Consider the following 14,274-nt stretch of genomic DNA (forward strand, 5'->3'; position numbering starts at 1 on the left):
AGAACCTAAAGGTCCATCCGTATCGCATTTGAATCCAAGCTAGAGGCGGTACAACAGTATACTAGAACCCCCGTGCCCACCCATATTAGATCTTGTATCCAAGCTAGAGGCAGTACAACAGGGTACTAGATCTTCAATGCCCACCCGTATTACATCTTGCATCCAAGCTAGAGGTGGTACAACAGGGTACTAAAGCCTCCATGTCCACCTGTATCACATCTTGTATCCAAGCTAGAGGTGGTACAACAGGGTCCTAGAGCCTCCATGCTCGCCTGTATCACATCTTGTATCCAAGCTAGAGGTGGTACAACAGGGTACTAGAGCCTCCATGCCTGCCTGTATCACATCTTGTATCCAAGCTAGAGGCGGTACAACAGGGTACTAGAGCCTTCATGCCCGTCCATCTCACGTCTTGCATAGAGGCTGGAGGCAGTACAACAGGGTGCTAGAGCCTTCATGCCTGCCAGTATCGCATCTTGTATCCAAGCTAGAGGCAGTACAACAGGGTACTAGAGCCTCCATGCCTGCCCGTATCACATCTTGTATCCAAGCTAGAGGCAGTACAACAAGGTACTAGAGCCTCCATGCAAGGGAGTAGTTTTCCACCATAAAATATAATGATAAACCATTTTGTTCTGATATTGTAAGCACTTACTTATATCAACGTAATAATCACACAGAGAAAGTTTCAGGCCCCTTCGACAACTTCTTCTAGGGCAGGGATGGGTTTTTCCAATGAGTATATTTACTGTTCCGTGTTGTCTTCAGTGGAGTTACTGAGGAGTCCATGAGCATCTGTCACCCCTGCCATACCTGTGAATGATATTAGCATCTGTCTGCATCTCCAAGTGGTGTGAATAAGGTGCAGCGCTCCTTTAAACAGTGATTTTGTCACATCCTAATATGCGTTATACAGCAATGTACCAGCAAAGTATGTTACAGTGAGTCAGCATCTAAGTATAGGGCAGCCTGAGGGAGAAAAGACAAAGTGCAGGCCAAGTAAAGGCCTATAGACGGCTGAGGATGCAGATACATTTCTGGCTTTAAACTGATCATTCGGCTTTATGCCTGATCTCTCATGATCAGGACATAATGGCGATCAGGCAATAAGCAATCCTTTACGAAATTCTCATTCGGAGTCTCATTTGGTTTGGAGGATCCAAGTTGTCTTTGTAAATGCAATATCTGGACATCCCATTTATTTAAGAACTATAGCAAAATCCAAATGTCTTAAATTATTTTGTGACTTATTGAGCTGCAGATTCATCGCGGATTTCCTGAAATGCGTCGTATTCGGCAGATTTAAAAATCTGATTTTCATGTGCTTTTTTTTTCCTACCTACATATGTGGTTTTGAAAAGCCCATCCTGTTGTTCTGTAAATTGCTGCAGGGCGGAATATGCACATCACATCTGCAGCAAATGGATTGTCTGAACGTAGCCTTAGGGCTCCTTCACAGGGGGGCGTATTTGCAAACCTAACATGTAGGCGCACAATATGCAAAGAATAGAGCCCATTGATTTCAATGGGGTCGTTCACAATTCCATATTTTGTACATGTATTTTTGGACAAACCCCAAAAAATGCAGCATGCTCTACTCTTCTGCGCGTTTGTGTACCAAAGGTCCCCAGAGAAGTTAATTGGGGGTACGCAAATTGCGCACACAATAAGCAAGGAGATACGTAGTACGCTGTGCAATTCAAATGGAAGAAGAACACATCAGGAACTAATTAGCCATTTCAAGTGGTGTGTCTTGTTTGCCGCGCGCAAATTAACATGTCCTGTGGGCAGAAAAAGTGCAGTAAAATACACCGTTTGTACCGCAGTCCTGAGTGGCGCACAAATGCGTATACGTTCGTGTGAAAGAGCCTATAGGATATATACAAGTAAGTGCAATTGCAGTCAGGGCGATTTTAGATGACCGTATGCGCAATTAGGTACGCTTCAGTGCAACGTATTTGTGCAGTAAACAAGAGTTGAGGAGGTAGATTTCCTCGCGGATAGTACTGCAATGTTTGCGCAGGCAGTGCCTGTTCACCCCCTCCGCCCCCGTGATTTAAAAGGTTACCTAGCCTAATGAGTTGCAGATGTGTTCCTTCTCCTTCGGAGTTGTGCAGTGTATTGCGCATGTGCTCCCATAGACTTCTACGCAGGAAAACAAAACAAATCCTATTTTTTTCCGCGCACCCGAAATGCACACAACAAATTGTGCACGGTAAAGATCCCTTCAACATCAATGGGTTCTGTTTTCTGTGTATTGCGCAGGCAAATGTTGTGTGCGCAAAAACTCAGTGCAAATATGATCATCTGCAACCAGCTTCAGTGTGAAACATGACAGATTTTGCTGCGAGTGTATATGGGTTTTGCAAGTTTTTGTTCCTGCTTTGCGAAAGTCATCCATTTTTTAAAAAGACGTAAAAAAAAATGAAAGATGACCTAATTGATGTCATTTGAAACTCTCATTAAAGTCAATCGGTGCCTGAAAAAAATGGAAGTGCACACACAGCATTCTGGGTTTTTTAACACCCATTGACTTGAATGAGTAATTCCGGGCCGAGCTTTGCAACAGAATGGGACATACTGCGATTTCTTTTTACCGTCAGTCCATGAAAAAATCCCACATGTGAATACACACATTGACACATTGGAATACTGCGTCCAGTTCTGGGCACCCCACTTTAAAGAAGACAGAGACAAACTGGAGCAAGTTCAAAGAGTTACCAAGATGGTGAGCGGTCTGCAAATCATGTCCTATGAGGAACGGTTAAAGGATCTGGGAATGTTTAGCTTGCAAAAAAGAAGGCTGAGAGGAGAATTAATAGCTGTCTACAAATATCTGAAGGGCTGTCACACTGCAGAGGGATCAGCCCTATTCTCATTTGCACAAGGAAAGACTAGAAGCAATGGGATGAAACTAAAAGGGAGGAAATACAGATTAGATATTAGAAAAAACTTTCTGATGGTGAGGGTGATCAATCAGTGGAACAGGTTACCACGGGAGGTGGTGAGTTCTCCTTCAATGGAGGTGTTCAAACAAAGCCTGGACAAATATCTGTCTGGGATGATTTAATGAATCCTGCACTGAGCAGGTGGTTGGACCCGATGACCATGGAGGTCCCTTCCAACTCTAACATTCTAGGATTCTAGGATTCTATAATGGATCAGAGTTCGGTCAGTTTCAAACTCAGAAAGAACTCGGACATTAAATTCCCCTCTCGAATAAACCCTCAGAAAATTAGAGCTTGTTGCTTGGAGTATAATCAGCAAGTAACCTTATGATCAACTTAATGTTAATGGACCCTTCTATCAAGAACAAATTTTCCAAGGCGGACAACACGGTTGACCATTCATTGGAATAGGTGCCATGTAATACATTTCCCTGGCAATAGCCTCTGAATACCCAGACAATGTCTTCCCCAGGCACGTGCTGACTGCCGAGAGGTCCAGGAACCAGACCCATGATGAGCAGCCGATCACCAGGATGGCTTTGTTTTTTTCAATGAGCCAACTTCTTTAAAGAAGTTTTCCAGGCAATTTTTATTGACAACCAATCCTCAGCATAGGTCATCAATAGTTGATCAGCTGGGGTCTGCCACTTGGGACCCAGACTGATCAGCTGGCCTGGTGCCTGCTGTCACCTATAAAATGCACAGGGTACAGAGCAGAAGTAGAACACTCTGACCCCTGTGCAGTTGCTGGCATTGGTAATTGCAGGCACAACTGTCAATGATTTTAATGGGAGCTGTGCCTACAATTACTGTTGATGACCTAAGGATTGGTCATCAATAAAAGTTGCCTGAAAAGATGAATAGGGACCATATTTTTGTTTTTCTTCCACCTTTGTTCCACTTCTGATTATAATAGCTTCATGCATATTCTCTACTTAAGGGCTCTTTCACACGGGCGCACATATGTCGCGTTTTCACGCCCATCTGAATATATGTTACCAATGTGAAGCATTGGTTACCAATGCATCCTATCAAATGGGCGCGTAAAAACATGGAACCATGAAAAATGGAACATACGTGACCAAAATACACGCCAATGCATATACATTGGGCAAAAAGATAGTTCTGGAACTAACTTTTGGCCAATATACTCCGGCGGGTCCCATTGGCTCCAATGGGAGCAGGTGAAAAAAGAAAGGGGAAGGCATTTTTGCAGCGCCCAATGCAGGGAACAGCTTACAGATGCCTCTATGTAGGCATTAAACATCAATTCAGAAGATTTAAGGGTTTACCGGGGTGCGACGTATTTTCCTGCTAAAAACCACGCTCATGGTCGTGTGAATGGGTGAGAAAACGCTAATTACCCTGGTAGAAAAAAAGTAGTTTCACACGATTTTATGGCGACGGCGAGAAAACATAAAAGTGCCTACGCCTATGTGAAAGACCCCTAAGACCTGTGGCCCTCAGCAATCAGTTGTTATCTGTATGAAAACTTTGCAATAGCTGTTCCGTTTTACTGCACTGCTACTACATAAGAAGTTAATCATTACATGGTGCCCATTCACATCAATGGGTTATTTGTGTAATGCATGACAGGGCAGGTCCTTGAAAATGAGAAATGCTCTTTATAACCACTCTCCAAACTGGGATCAAGATCCTGAAGAAGGACAAAGTGCATATGAAAGTTTTTTTAAGTTTTTTTTTTAACTGAACAACCCCTTCAACTCCATATTTCACTTCCATCCTATTACAGTCGTGTGGGCAAACAAACACCGGGCTCACATGAATGGGATCCGGACACAAACAGGAACCGACTGATAACACACACTCACCATACATACCTGTACATTTAAGCAGATGATATAGCTATCAAAGTACGAGGTATTGGTCCATATATTGGCCAAAATACTTAAGCCCACAAGCCGCAATCAAGGCTCCTTGTTGTCTTGCGGGTCCCCACACTAGCGAGACAACTGACCCCAAGCTGCAGGGAGAATGGCAGGACCCTACCTAATAAGCAAGGCGATCGCCTCTATAAAGGCGGCCCCGCGCTGGAACCTCGGTCCTGACTATCCCTCAAGGGCTAATACACAGAACTAGAACAGAACGGCACACAGAACACAATTCACACAGCAACACACTAGGGTTAGCATGCCAGGCACACAACCACATAGAACAGGGCAGTTCACTCCTCAAGTCAAGCTACAGACATACAGAATATGACACTGTTCACACCATATGCACAGAACAGGGCTATCCCTACCTAATGTCTGGCCACCTGCACAAACACTGGACAAGCCTCTGTTCACACTATCCACAGACCACATGGACAAGCATGTAAACCAACAAACCCTAGAGTGAAGGGAAACCAACTTCTTCTTGCAGTGGTGATTGACTTGCAGGAGAACACCACACCCAGCCAGCTCAATCATTCCACACCTGTGAGACTGTGCTGCTAGAAACCTATGTGGTACAACCCTAACAGATCCCTTCACCACACATGGACAACATCTTCTAAAGTCCGTTGATAACGAGGACCAAGCCAGATCAAGCGCTACATGTTTATTTGTTATGTTGTAGTAAAGATTTTCCCCCGAAGAAATCTTACATGACAGCTGCTCCTAACTATTCTATTGAAGGACCATTATTTTCTCTCCAACTTTCAGCCTCACTTAACTTGAAGAAAGAGCCTGTCACCCTTCACACTTGTATATTTCTTCATTTGATGTCTTAAAGCCGCTGAATAATTTACCAGGACTTCACACGTCTTCCTCTGAATTTTAAAGACTGTAAACAAGAATGTAACTAATTCATTTGGGAAAAGCACAACAAAGAAAATGATTCACGAGAAGACCCCCGTGTTGTGGTTTCTTCTCGTCACTTACAGCTATTGCCATTCAAGACATCTGTCTTACAGTCTGTTTCTTGTCAGCGAGAAACCTAAAAATGTGGATTTCCATATGTTTTTATGAATGTACACACCACACGTTCTCAAAGGACAAGAGGATTTATTTTGTTTTTGTATATATCTATCATGTGGAACTCTGCTTTGGGTTTCCATTTTTAGCTTAGAGTCAAGATAATATTGCATAAAGCTACATCTACAGCGTTCGGTGTTATAGGTTAACCTGGACGCAATGACTATGCCCAACCACTTCAACCCAAAAGTATTACAATGATATAATACAAGTGCTATAAAATTTCAGGACATTGATTTATCATCCTGAATTAATTCCATGCACCAACTTAGCATCATGAACTGACTTCTCTCGAAGTTCAAGAACATCACATCAGATCACAGTCTCCCGAGACACTAGCTCGTAATTTATTGCACCTGGTCTCACAGCTGTATTTCTTCTAGACCCAAATTTGATTCCGTAGTCCCAAAAGGACTATAATGTAATCATCACTTACGGTGACAGATATTTGGCAATCACATAAGCTGATATCGCTGGTTATGGGGCAGACTTATATACAACTCAAAGCAACTTGAGATATGGTTACTGTGAACAAAAGATATGGATGGTATTGATATTGTAAACTGAACTTGAGTCAAAGGAATACCCACTTGTGTGCCAGGGCCAAAAGTTTCCCAGCAAAACACTGCTTTCTCCGACTTGTCTTCTTCCCATAGTGCATCCAGGTGCTATCTTTTTCCCAGGTAAGTGGCACTCATGCACCCAGCCGTCTACATGATGTGAAAGAAAGAGTGATGCATCAGACAAGGTAACCTTCTTCCATTGCTTCATAACCCAGTTCTCATGTGCCCTTTGTAGGTGCCTTTGGCAGTGGTCACTGGAGAGGGGTCAGCATGGGCACTCTTACTGGTTCAATGGCAGCAGATGTGAATCCGTTAGGCTTCAGAACTGATTTGACTTGATGCTACATCCAAGTGCAGCACTTGGGGTTCACAATTTTCACACTTTTTTCTCAACAATTAGGATATGGTCTTCGCTGCGGGGACCCCCAGACCATTGCCCTAAAAAATAGTGTTAGTTAAGAGGCAATTGTTTCACTTTATCAGGATTTCTTTAATGCAGTAACAGAAGGTGTAGACAGAAATGCAGTTGTAGAATAGAGCCAGAGTTAGGGCAGTTGGAATACTTTCATAACATTGATCAGGTTAAGCATCCAGGAAGGCAGCAGCAGACAAGAAAAGTGTAGTGAAATAACAAGCTAAGGTCAAGACTGGAGAGGCCAGGAAAGCTAGGTGGTGCAGGCACCAATCAAATACCAGGAGATAAGACAGAAACAAACTTGTACCTTCTCACAGTATAAAGACTGAGTTCTCCAGCACCTGCTTAAGGGTAGAGTAGTCTTAAATAGCGCAGGACCTGTTATGATTGGTCGGGAACTGGAAAGATGCCGGGTATGAGCAGCGGCCATAGCAACGGATCTGTGGTTGCACAGATTGAAACACAGCAAGCTGCGATGTCCTATGTATTCAAACACCTTTGTATTAAAGCTAGAACTTTCTCTACAATTTTTACTACAGTACTCTTTTGCTGGATCAGGTCAGACAAGGTGGACTTCGCTCCCAGTGTATATGAATGAGTCTTGGGCATCCATGACACAGTTGCCGGTTTACCAATTTTCCTTCCTTTGACTACGGCTTATAGATACTAACCACTACATACCTGGAACACCCACAAGCCCTGCTGCTTTGGAGATGCTCTGACTCAGTCATCTAGCCATCACAATTTGGCCTTTGTCAAAGTTGCTGAGATTCCTGCACTTGTTCATTTTTCCTGCTTCCAGCACATCAACCTTTAAGATCTGACTGCCACTACAACTAGATAATCAAAGTTATTTCCTTCACCTGTCAGTGGTTTTAATATTATGACATATTGTGACAGGTTAACTGCCTCGACACAGAACTCATCCTCAAGTCAGTCAAGGTCATGTCACTTATAGTCTGATTAGTCAGAGCAACTAAGGACGGTTAATTCCAGAGCTTAACACGAGATTAGACCAGAGAACAGGATATCTTTGGTCAGACATGGCATACTTTAACGGACTTCAGCAAGGAACTATGATAGTGGCGTCAAGGTACCATCTGAATCAGAAGACCCAGACCAGCAACCCAAGTTGAGGACCCAACTTGAAAAGGGTGACCCCACTGTAGGACAAAAGTCGGGACCAAGTCCAAGATGAATTGGCAATGGAAAGCCAACCAAGAAGCACTATAGCTCTAGAGATTTCAGGAAAACGGAGTACAAAACTGCAGAGCACAAAACCGCCAACAGTATAAGGGAGACGGCTATAATACCCTTACAAACAATCTAATGGGCTAACAGGACTGAAAAACAACCCAGCTAGCCTATCTGCACTGGAAACAAGTGGAGATGTTACCCCCTTGTTGTCCAGCATAGAATGACACTGGGTATGCACCGCGTAGCACATCATGTGGTCTCGAGTTGGTGGACCAGTACTTGCAACCAGGAAGTCACATCATTGTCGGCACCATCTTAGGTCAGTTCTTGAACTCCCACATGAGTTACCAAATCAACTGAAGGACTGCTTCATATATACTTCCTTTTATTTATGTCATACTTACATTTTCATGGCTGAATTCCGAAGAATTCTATACCAGTGCATCCCAGTGGATTAAAACGGACTTTGAGCCTCTTTGTTTAGAATCAAAGACCTTTGTAAAGTCCAGACCATCCATTTTCCAAACTTTGAAAAATGAATCAACTTTGATCGAATTCACTTTTTCATATAGGACTGACATGGCACCCTAAAGGGCTGTTTGAATGGCCTGCGTAAGTTACATGGCAACATAATGGTAATAAGGCTCCTTAATCTTTTTAACTTGCCAGCTGGATACTTGAAATGCGGCATTCATAAATCAACCCACGGATATATTTTCCTTTCATAGGGGAAAGTAGATACCATTTAATGCATAATTAATTATGTAATTTCATGTATTTACCTACCAGAGAGCAATTAAGAATCTTTCCAATTTATTTATAGTCACAAGAGGAGGAAATTAACTAATTTACTTCTGGACGAAACCGCAGAGCTATGTGCATTCACTTTCTATAGCAAACAGAAGAGATTGATAAGAGCAAGAGGAAAGAAAAAATTGCAATTTTTTTCATTTCTTTCGATACCGGTTGTTGCAAAGTGAATCACTGGATCTTGTTTTCAGCCAGGCAATTAAGTAGCAGCAATCTTGCACAGTGACTTCACGGGCTAAATATACATAATCAGGGCTCTGCAGTGCTTTGATAAACAGAAATTAGAGGCACACAAAGATGATTCTTGCACAGAACTGAACCCGGAGCTGATGATAGGAAAATTAGCATTGGGGTATTTACATAAGAGAAGGTCATCAAGGTAATAAATAACTGGGTGATGATGTTGAACCTGTACCATGGCAGGTGGCAATATGCACTACGCCCTGCCGCCCTGCTTAGCTGCACGTGAAATGGTTGGAGGAAGATGCAAATTCCCAATTAGAAAATTTTAAGTCAATAGAAGGGAGATGGGAACCTGCATAGCCAGAGTAGCTACAAAGAGTATCCCTCTCCCTGGAGGACCCAGCCTGGACATTACACAGGGATTTCAATAGGAAGAGTGTAGTACTTTATTTTTCCCATGGGGGTGCTGCAGGGTTATTTAACGTGTTACCAGATTTCCACAGCCTATGATCAGCTGATTTGGAGGCGATTTTCTAATAAAAAGGAATGTCAAAAGCAAATGAAACCTTAAAGGGGTTGCACAAGAAAAAGCAGTACAGCACACCAAGTTAAGATCATCATTAAACCCAATTTTATTGAATCCAAATAAATCGATAATGTTGGTGAATAGACTCTAATTTGTATATCTATGTAACATCTTAGGGCCTTTTTACACAGGAAGACCTGTTTGATGCCCGATTGGTTGTCCCAACGATGATTGTCCCTGGGCTTTTACATAGGAATGGTCATCACTTGTAAATAAGGGGGTGGAACGGGACAGGAATTGTTCTGGCTCACCTGCTTCCATTTTGGGGTACTATGATGATAAAGGGACACATTTGGGGCACTATGACCATAAAGGGACACATTTCAGGCACTATGACCAAAGGGGCCATATTTGGGGTACTAATTATTATAAGTAGTCCTTTGGGGGCAGTTTTACTAAAGAGGCTACATTTGGGGACACTATTTTTAAAGAGGCTACATTTTGGGTTACTATTACTGTTACTGTGTGGTGGCTATCATTACTATTAAAGGGATTGTCCGAGTTTGAATTTTTTTGGAATTGATGCCTGCAAATAATTAAAGTTTCTATACTCGCCTCTCATGTGCCACTCAGCTCCGATCTCACCACTGATGCTGCATTTACAAGCTACAGTCAACCTGTGAACGAGATGTCACAAGCTGCTGCAGCCAATCACAGAGCTCAGGGTTCAAATACTGAGTTCTGCAATTGGCCAATAACATCCCGTATACAGGCTAACTGTAATCTGTAAATACAGCATCAAAGGAGAGACCAGAGCTGCCGGCACTTGACAAATGCGGACCCAGGAGAGGTGAATATAGGATATTTCATTATGAAGAGCATCAATTAGAAAAAATAATAATTTGGTCAATTCCTTTCATACTGTTATCATACACTCACAGTATGGTGGTATTTAGTAACAGTATGACATTGGTACTTAGTCACATTATGGCAATGTTATCCAGTCTTGGCTTGGCAGTGTTATCTAGTCCGTGCACAGTGGTATTATTTAGTCATGATGTGGTGGTAATATGGAGCCGGAGGGGACCTAAGCTGTATTTTTTTCGCCCATGCCCATGAGTTTGCAGATATGCCCCTCGGAATGGGTCCAGCAAGGACTGGGAATGAGGCCCACTTTGCAGATATTAATGAATTCAATCACTTTTTCTGTATTGAAAGCTGTGGTTACAGCTATGGAACGTCGTAGAGTTCTCTAAGTGCATTGATGCCATTAGTCCCAGCCCGGGAACCAAGGTCACTGTCAGTCAAACACTCAGTCATATAGTTATTCAATTGTCAACCTTCTAGTAAGAGAAGTGCAATGCAATGGACCCTGCAAAGACCCTCTAATGCAATGTCAAGGAAATCTCACACTCCAAGTGAGCCAAGTGACGCATGCAGCACGCCATTAATGTGTAAGATCATAGCCTGGAAGGGCTGACAGGAAAGCTGCGAACTTGGATTGTTTATAGCTTCACTTCTCTATTATCTTCTCACTCCAACAATCCCAATACACGGGTGCTCGGAAGTCATCTAGGGATGTTCGGAGGTCCCTAGCAAAAAAACTATGGGCGAGAACCCAATAAAAGTTGTGAATACTCCGCGGGGTGTAGATCTAATGAAGAAAATAAACTCGTACCAAATGTTGCCATCAGGGGAGTATTTTGCGCTGTATGTAAATGGTATGGCGTATATTATGCAGCTGGTGAAAGGATTCTGTCAATGTGTTATACAGGTCAGAGCAGTATGCCAGCAGCGCTGTAACGCTCATGTTGCCTAAACGCACCTTGATGCTTAGGGCTCCTTCAGACGACTGTATTTACTCGTGTTTTTGATCATAAAATATTTAGAAAATAGACAAAATACAGAGAATAGAACCCATTGATTTCAGTGGACTCGTTCTCATGAACGTTTGTTGCGTATGCATTCGCCGCACATGCAAAAAAGTAGGTCCTACTCAATTCTCCTTTGTACCAAGGGACCCATAGAAGTCTATGAGAGGTGAGCAACTACCCAGTCAATACTTGTGTAAATGCGCAATACGCCGGGCAAGACCACAAGGAAAGGAACACATCTGGACCTAATAAGGCTAAAGTACCTCTTAATGCACGGTGGGGGTGTTTCTCATGCGCATGTTAACATATCTTGGTGTATCCAAAAAATACAATACTATGCGCTGAAAACGAACGCAAAAATGACTCGTTCACGGGCAAATATGCCTTTGTGTGCACATTCCGCATGTGTGAAAAGCAAGCACAGCATGCTCTATTTTAGAGCGTATCAAATGCCTCCTAGGTGTCTAAGGGGGTGTGCAGCTGATGCCCATGTAAATGCGCAATTTTATGGAATTTTGTGGAACTAATTAGGCTACATAGCCGGCCTTTTAAATCATGGCACGGGGGTGTCCCATGCGAAATGTCCCCATCAGCGCAAAGAGTACAGTAAAATGTGCAAAAACTTGGGTGAAAGCGTGATTTTCACCACACAAATATGCTGCCCTAATGTGTGTGTTTTTAAGCATATGTCCATGTGAGGTTGACCTTAGGGTGGCCTCACATGGGCGCATGTTCGGCCACAAAATCTGTACCTGCAATGCACAGCAAATGAAACCCATTGTGTGTTTTTTTCTGCATATTTCGAGCACGGAGAAAAGATGCAACATACGCTACATTTTTGGGCACAAATTGGCACACTGAAAGCCCCCCGTCTGCACAAAATTGTGCATGATTTCGCAGGGTTAGATGAGACTACCTGAGTCTATTAGGTCAGCTGACCCACCTACACATCAGCTGACCCGCTTACCGATAGGCTGCCCTACCTACTCAAACATGGCGCTGCTGGGACCGTGCCGATGTGAGCGGTCCCGGCAGTGCAATAAAGCACAGTAAAATGCACAGATCCGGGTGCCATAGCCTGCGATCGTGCGCCCTGCATAGCGATAGTGAGCTTATGTGCTTACGCACCTGTGAGGCTGTGCTTATACTCTATTATCTGCATGGTGGTAGCAAATTCATCAAACATATACAAGGAGTGCACATTGTACCATATCTATAGGAATGTGTCCCTTTCTCAGTGTGTGGACACTCATCCTAGGTCCGGTTTATCGATGCATACATGAGGCTCTGAGTGGGTTTCCCTTCTGTCTGTGAGGTGAGAAGACTTTAGGTGTGAACAAGGACTTGTTCAGTGTATGTCTGAAGGTGGGGATTGCATTAGGTGTGAACTGTCCTGTTCAGTCTGTATTATGCTTCCCTTGTCTAGTGCTGCTGCTTATTACCATCTAGGGCATGACAGTTGACTCCTAGGTACCAGTGTGGGGCCATCCCTATTGGGATGATCATCCTGCTTGTAGCCTGGTCCCCTTTTGTTTGTTGTAGTTTTCTTGTTAGGGTAAGGACTCACAAGACAATGAGGACCCTTGACGTGGGCTTGTGAGCTTATGTGTTTTAGCCAGTTTTCAAGCCAATACCTCGTACATACTTATAGATATTTCCACCTATCTGGTTGTTTAGTACATTGATAAGTATTTGACCGCCCGGTGTTGGTGTTGGGTCTCATGTCCCTGTCTTCCTTGTGGGTCTTTGTATGCATATCTGATTTATGCTTGTTTGATGTTGGTGTTCATGTTCTATGCATGTCCCAACTCCCCTTTCGCCTATCCAATCATAAAATGCCTTGCGTCCATATCAGGCACGGTGCATTAACGTTCAACGCAGGCGTAACAGAGCGCACATGTCTATAAGAACACTTGCAAGGTGCACATGTTCTACCATATTTGTAGGTTTTGCCAACATGACCAATCACTGAACCATTGTACAGTAAACAATCTGGTCCCAAACCACCATGCCATATCTTACCCTTCAACAGCGCCAAATATTCCCCTGGTGGCAATATTTATTACTTTTTTATTTCAGGTAATCTAAACCCCGTCCCCTAGTCAGTATACACAGCGACCTCCGAACACCTCTAGTTATTTATTTTGGCCGCCATTCTCCTGGTATTGGTATACCGTGGATTTAACGTGGTAACTGCAGCTGATGCGAAGAGGATGCAGGGCCATCTAGTTCAATATAAGAGAAATTTATGAAGGAAAAAATGACTTCTTTCTTTGATTAAAATGATTCTCAGCATTTGAAGATAATGCACTTTAATTGCAAACCCGAATCTCGAGCTGTTTTTTATTGTTTTTTACTCGGCTTTAGTGGTTATGTAGAACTTTTATGGTTGGATTGAGTAGTCTGTATGACTTTTATAGATGTAGATGCGTTGAGATTTATGTTAATTTTCTTGACAGTAAACTGGGTTCAATTTACCAAGGAAATAAGAAAAACTAATTACAAATAAGTAATTATATGACATAAGAAAACATGGCCATTAGGATATTTCTAGGGCTTTTTAGGAGTAAAACCTGGACAATGTGGACAAGAAAAGCAGTGAAGCCTTAAAGGGACTCTGTCAGCTCTTCTGAGCCCGCTAAATTAAAGTTATGGGCTCATTGGAGCTGGGGCAATGAGTGTGGAGAAGTCACTCATATACTCACCTTACTCACCATTACCCCGCAAAGCCACTGCTTCTTGTATATAGTAATCTACTTATATTCGGACTAGTCCTGCCC

Source organism: Eleutherodactylus coqui, chromosome 6, assembly GCF_035609145.1.
Source record: "Eleutherodactylus coqui strain aEleCoq1 chromosome 6, aEleCoq1.hap1, whole genome shotgun sequence".
Taxonomy (NCBI): Eukaryota; Metazoa; Chordata; class Amphibia; order Anura; family Eleutherodactylidae; genus Eleutherodactylus; species Eleutherodactylus coqui.